Here is a 7,328-nt window from a genome sequence, read left to right as displayed (position 1 = left end):
TTTCATGTTGCAGATAGTTTGACACAAGAACCCGATCATCTAAAAGCTGCGTTCAAGCAGAATGGTTATATGGATAGTCAGAGCCGTCGTGCTCTACAGATTGGATCTTCGCGGGAACCAACAGAAGATACTAGCAAATCGTTGGCTTTCCTACCTTTTGCGGGGAGCATATCTTCAAAAATAGGAAGAATGTTAAAGAAATTTGGTATTAAAAGTGTATTCCATCCGCCAGCTAAGACCAGATCACTGCTGGGCTCAGTGAAGGATGATTTGGGTTTGAGAAAGCCCGGGGTCTACAAGATTGCCCGCCATTGCGGGAAGCCTATACGGGACAAACGAATCATACGCTCCAGGACTGTTGCGTGGACCATCGTCGCCACACGCATTTATCTCAGCCAGAAAAAGCAGCAGTGGCTGAACATTGTCTTACTGAAGGACATAAAATGTTGTATGATGCGGTATGTGCACTGTATTGTGAAAGAAACTATCGAAATCCGGCTATCTTACAATATTATAAACAGATATAGGTGTGTCTTTTAAGTAAGAGTTGGAACCCTGTGCTGTTTGATATTAAGAAATAACGGTCCTTGTTTCGGTCATCAAAAACTGTCAATACTGTTTGACAGCGATTTATCGTTTCCGCGAGATTTCACCACAGGTGCGCTGTTGTGCCTGTCGTTATGGGGTGGTTATGTTGGCGCACACGCGGTGTACACACTGTCGGTGTATAAAGGAGCCGTAGCGGCGTGTCTGATTTCGGTTCCTGCGAGTGACGGCCTACTCACCTGAAGTTGGCGGCCAGATGGATCGCCGAAATATTGTGTCCAGATAACGAAATGTCCCGGCTGGAGACACGACATGAATACAACACGTGCATGCATCGTGTTTGACAGCTGCTGAATGTCATTATGTGGGATGGAGTCCTTTGCCTGTTGCCCTGGGTCGGTTAATACGGAGACGGTCAATGTTGGTGCGGATGACGTTGGAGTTGTCGTCGGATGACGTCCCATATATGCTCGATTGGTGACAGATCTGCCAACCAAATAGGGCAAGGCAACATGTCACCACTCTGTTGAGCGTGGTGGGTTACAACAGCAGCATGCGGGCGAGCGTTATTCTCTTGGAAAACACCGCCTGGAATACTATTCATGAATGGCAGCATAAAACGTAGAATCACCAGATTGGAGTACAAGTTTGCACGCAAGGTGCATGAGATAACCACGAGAGTGCAATTGCTGTCATAGGAAACCACATCCAAGACCAGGTGTAGATCCAGTGTGTCTAATACACAGAAAGGTTGATTGCAGGCTCTCAACTGGCTTCCTTCTAACCAAAATACGGCGATCACTTCCATCAGAAAACACAACGGACCTCCTCCCTGCCTTGCAATGAGATCTCAATTGACATCACTGAAGGCGCACGTGCGGGTAATTTGGGGTCAGTGGAAGGAACAAGACAAGACTTCTGGTACAGAGCTCTCGTTGAAGTAACAGCTGGTTGTGTCACTGTAGCGCCAACGGTTGCTCAAATTGCCATGCACCGAACACCGAGTGTCTTTCTCCTCGGTAGTGACACTTGGCCGTCCGGTCTCTCTGAACCGTACAACCTCGTGACCACCGCTTCCAACAGTCATATACAGTGGCCACATCCCTGCCAAGTCTTTCTGCACTATCGCACAAGGAACATCCAACTTATCGTATCCCTCTTAAACGACCCCGCTCAAACTCGGCGAGGTATTGATAAAGGTGTCTTTGTTGCTTGAAAGGCACTCTTGACTAACATCAACTTACCGCTTCCAATGTCAAAGGTAGCCAACGCTCACTACCATCACAGCACGTATTTAAAGCAAACTTGATTTGTATCCTCATAGTGGCGCAAGTAGCACCAATCTTAACGATTCGATGCTGTACGCATTACATCTGGTAATGGAATTGATAATCATAAATTACGGTGTTCTTGTTGCCAAGCACATTCGAAACAGGGTTGGCGAAAATTTGTTCCAATGACGAATAACGATGCCAAATAAAAATTATCATCTCACACAACAAGTATAACTTTATTCCAAACGCTATTCGTTTACACGAACAAAAGCTGCACTTGTCATCTGCTAATGAAAAGCGTTATGTATAATACGTAGATAAATTTGAAATCCATTGACATTTACTGCTAAAATTTTTTGTCATTTATTAAACAAATGTACTTTTTGTTGCTTCTAAATCATTTTTATACAATTTTTTCAAATATTTCATGAGAATATTTATTTGGTTTTCGAAGGCTGCCATTACGACATACTAAGGAATTATATCATGTAAAGAGGATATAGATGTGTTATACCTCCTGAAATCGTCTATGTTTCAGGATAACAGAGCAAGACTTTCAGATCACTGTTTCCTTCATCGAGACAATTGCGACAATAATGAAGAAAATAGTGTATCTTTGTGTGTACAAAACTTATTTGTATTCAGACATTTGCTACAGTTTTTGGGTACGACTGAATTGCTCACCGCAATAACGCAAAAATTAGTGAGACAAATTAGGAAATAAATACTGCATTAAGATAGTTTTAAGTCCCATACCAAGAAACAATTGGACTCAAAAATGTTAGTTTTCGACAAAAAAAAAGAAAAAACACAGGAAGAATGTGCTATTACTACTGAAGTGTACCTGTGATAATACAAATACAGAATTACAGCATTAGGTTTTTAACCAGTAGAACTGCAGTCAGAATAAACCACTTTTCACATCTCTTTAATTTTGGAACACTAGAGGGAAGCACAGCTTGACACAAAGACCTTGCGCTACCTACTAAAGCATGTCTGAAAGTCATTCTTGCTTGTTTGTCACTTGGATCAAACCTACGGACATGTAACAAAGTACCGAGAAGGCAGTAGCACTGAAAAGCGTTTTTGGAAAAAAAAAAAAGAGACAGGAAACACGCTAGAACGATTGCCGTTTCCACAACTGATTTGTTTTCAGAAAATGGATAAGGCTTTGTTGCAATAATTGCAATTGGTGTAGAAAGCCGACGAAAGTTTTACAACTCTCTCTTGACACTTTCTCGATTAAAACGTTGCGAGTGTGCTGCAATATTATGAGCTCTTTTGTGTACTCAAACTGTCTCTTCCGAAATTTTTTGATCTCAAAGCCCTATGTAACTTCATAGAGGTATGTCGGATCGAAACACTATTCTTCTTATACAAAACGTACTCTGAATTAATCCTACATCATCGGATGACTCTGGACGTCCTGCAGCATTTCACAAACGCTGTAAGAGACTTTAATTTGAAGTCTGTTGATGCTATCCACTAGCAGCCAATGAGTTCTTACTTTGTTCACTCTGATTGTAGCACTACAAGCACGAACGAATTGTGTAACATTTTCAGAAAGACATCCATGTCCGATAGTATTAGAAACCTTGGTACAATGGATGAAGATAATACAGATTAAAAGCTTCTATTGGCTGCAATCTCATCTTTGGCTACTTACGTAGAGTACTTCAATGTGTTAGCAGGGGGGAATGGGAGGTACTGGCATGTGACCGCGACGGTAGTATGACAGCTAAGACCATCCGTCTACGAAGCATTTTTACGCTACATTTGTTACGCTGTAAAGCATGTACAGCTGTGCTCAACCCGAAGATTGGTTTCAGCACTACAGTGCTATACAAGGGATGGTCTACGCCTTTCCCCCGCCTCTGAACCGATTTATATAGTCGGTTGGAAGTGGATCGACAGATCAACATGCAATCCAAAACACAGTGCAATTTGACTTGATATTTTCGTTAGAGATGAAAGAAGCTGTAAGTTACAGAAAAAATCTTAAGACAAAAGGGGGATCGAACGTAAAACGTACAGTTTTGCAATCTGGAACTTAATCCACTTTTCGCCCCTTAGTTTCTGGTTAATTAACAGGTAGAAAAATTGCAATAAAGATACATATTTGCTTCTTCATAAAAATGTAATTGCTTCTTGATAATATAAACAATTGCTTCTACAGATGAACTAAAATGATAGTTAAATTCTGTTCCTTCAAACAACTGGATCTACATAAAGAAACTTCCTGGCAGATTAAAACTGTGTGCCCGACCGAGACTCGAACTCGGGACCTTTGCCTTCCGCGGGCAAGTGCTCTACCAACTGAGCTACCGAAACGCGACTCACGCCCGCTACTCACAACTTTACTTCTGCCAGTATCTCGTCTCCTACCTTCCAAACTTTACAGAAGCTCTCCTGCGAACTAGCACTCCTGAAAGAAAGGATATTGCGAAGACATGGCTTAGCCACAGCCTGGGAGATGTTTCCAGAATGAGATTTTCACTCTGCAGCGGAGTGTGCCCGACCGCGACTCGGTCGGGCACACAGTTTTAATCTGCCAGGAAGTTTCATATCAGCGCACACTCCGCTGCAGAGTGAAAATCTCATTCTGGATACATAAAGAAAGCTTACAGCGATCTCACAAACTTTGTGAGATCGCTGTAAGCTTGTTGACACCAGTGCCTACCAATTTAAATTATATATTACAGCACTGAAGATGGTCACTAAGTGACCGAAAATCGATTTTGCGTTTAATAAAACAAAAAAATACGACCAATGCTGTCTCTCCTTCCAAGTATACCCATTATATGGTCGTGGTGCACAGGACACTCCATGGAGTCGCCAATCAACTATTTTTCCCTTTAAAATTGTATCTTTTTGCTGTAACGTTTTGGATAATAACACAATAAACTATGTTCATAGCTCCGCAGACAGTGTAACGTTTCTTATGGTGACATACCGCAATAAATATTTCCGTCGCCTATTACTTCGTAACTTACAGGGGCAAACACATTTAGTGAAACACCCTGTATATGTATTTTATATTTGAAGTCCTTAATACAATGCCTGAAACAAATTAGTGCAGCCTTTCAGAGGTTTCCAATTCACTCAAGATTTGTTGTTCCAACATTGCATATGGGATACACGTGAGCGGGGTGGGACCAGTGTGTCTTGGACGAGTACATTCAACGAGACCGCTCACCAGGTGTACATCGTAGCGTAGATGAGCGTCACTTGCGTGTAGGCAGAATCTGGTTTCATCACTGAAGACCACGGCGCGACGTTCCATCTTCCAAGTGATCCTCTGACGGCATCAGTCGAGCCGTGCCCGTCACCGCTAATAACCGGTTCGCAGTAGTTCATGTTGGCACGTCAAGCCCCGCAGGCCATGTTATCTGTGCTGTGGTAGCTGTTAAACCTACCACTGCTACCTTTACAATACGAAGGTCCTGGCGGGCGACTGTGTTGCGTGAACGACCAGAGCCCCTTCTACGGCTGCGAGTATTTTCACATGACAACTGATACCAGTATCGTTGCACTACTGAAGAGGTATGTTCAATTTGTGTGGCCATTCTCCGAAGGAGCAGAATGCCTCTCGGAAGGCTACAATTTGACTCTTTCAAACTCGCTCATTAGGCTTTAGGAAGCACGAGTGTGTTTCCGTAGCATGGTTGCCTGTTTGCTTCATACGTCTGCACCATACGGGGCCTTCTGGCTTTGAGCATTCCCTATTAAAGGGTAGACATCGATTGCTCTCTCGTAGCTCTGCCACTACGCTGTCTGTTGGCGGACGACGTTGAAACCATTATCAGTACATCTACTAACATATGCCGTTCAAAGAGCTCTAAGCACTATGGGACTTAACATCTGAGGTCATCAGTCCCCTAGACTTAGAACTAATTAAACCTAACTAACACACATCCATGCCCGAGGCAGGATTCAAACCTGCGACCATAGCAGCAGCGCGGTTCTGGACTGAAGCGCTTAGAACCGCTTGGTCACAGCGGCCGGCTGTCATATGCCGTCATCGGATCAAAGTCGACGTTGTCTTTCAAGGTGTACTAATTCCTTCTTCCGGTATTGTATATGCCATGGAATGGAGGCGAATTAAATAAGTGTTAAATCACCTACCTAAAGTAATTTAAACAGGGATCGAACAAATGTAAAATATGCAGTGAACATAGTTCATGGATGTTGGCAGCGTATGTTACACAGATGATATACACTGCAATACGTGACGTTCATGCTTGTTCAATATTTTTAGTATCAGACTTTGTGTCCTGCTTCAATTTTGTTACAAAAATAATTTATTCCTTGACTACGAAATATTATTTTTAATATATTGACAAAAATTTGTCTTATGCTCTTCATGGAATTCAAATCCATTGAGCCACCGAGCCAAATTTCGCTCTATTTATGAATCAGAAACTGCACTGTGCCAAGGGAAAGAAAACTAGTTAAATAATCTGTACAAGAAGCAACAGAGAAAATACGGTGGCAATCTACGTTTCGTTACGAATAATAAATAACAAATAATTATTTGTGTTTGGAGATTAATTATATTTATCATTTTCTTATTCGTGAATAACTCTGAATAATCTACTTACTCGAAAAGTTATCGACACAGAAATTTATTCAAACCATACCCATCTGTGTTAAAAAATTATTAATATGAAACGTTCGTCCATCGATAGTGAGTCTGTATTCACCTACCTCCACTGCTACAAGTAGATCTGCGAATGTTAAACTTCACTTCTCAAAAAATGAGATGTATTTGGTTAAGGTGTCCAGAACTTAAGGGTGCAGTTGCTTTTTATATGTCTATCGTTCAACCCACCGACACAGTTGGACAGGTTCCACAGCACGTCGGAACGATCAGATATTTCATCTCATCGGGCCGGTGTTCGTTGCTTTTCTCTGAACTATGACCTTCGATTTGTCTGACAGAATATTGAAACACTATTGAGATGTCCAGCAAAAATTTTGGAAATGGTCGGAATACATTTGATTTATTTCTTCTTCTTTTTCAACTCTAACGCAAGCACCCAATATCTGCTTGCTACTGAACATCTTTATGATACTAGGACTGTTTTTCTGATTGACGTGGCAGGAGAAGGGATGGCGCATACTGGCTCGGAAGAGACAAAACTCAGCAAGTAAAGGAAACAACTGGTATGTTAAATCCTTCAGTTGTGTGTCCTCAGTGCCCACACTGGCTTTACGTTTACTAAAACTAAAAACTAAAAAGCAACAACAGCAGTTCCTCTCTCTTTCTCGCACTGTTCTCTCCATTTCTTCTCCGTCAGCTCTCTCTTTTCTTCGTCTCCTTAGCAACACACTTCCCTTCCTTTGCCTTGTTTTGCAGCCGGCCGAAGTGGCCGTGCGGTTAAAGGCGCTGCAGTCTGGAACCGCAAGACCGCGACGGTCGCAGGTTCGAATCCTGCCTCGGGCATGGATGTTTGTGATGTCCTTAGGTTAGTTAGGTTTAACTAGTTCTAAGTTCTAGGGGACTAA

At 42.2% G+C, this 7,328-nt stretch overlaps 1 non-coding gene across 1 annotated transcript; it reads right to left on the bottom strand.

Moving 5' to 3' along the window:
- Positions 1-4,076: 4,076 nt before the first annotated feature.
- Trnap-cgg lies at positions 4,077-4,151 on the bottom strand. Its single transcript has one exon. It is a non-coding gene; the product is annotated as a tRNA-Pro (tRNA).
- Between the last annotated feature and the right edge of the window lie 3,177 nt (positions 4,152-7,328).

Source organism: Schistocerca piceifrons, chromosome 4 (genome assembly GCF_021461385.2).
Source record: "Schistocerca piceifrons isolate TAMUIC-IGC-003096 chromosome 4, iqSchPice1.1, whole genome shotgun sequence".
In the NCBI taxonomy this organism is placed as follows: Eukaryota; Metazoa; Arthropoda; class Insecta; order Orthoptera; family Acrididae; genus Schistocerca; species Schistocerca piceifrons.
Note: the sequence above shows the minus strand (reverse complement) of the source record. Positions and strands in the feature narration are given on the sequence as shown.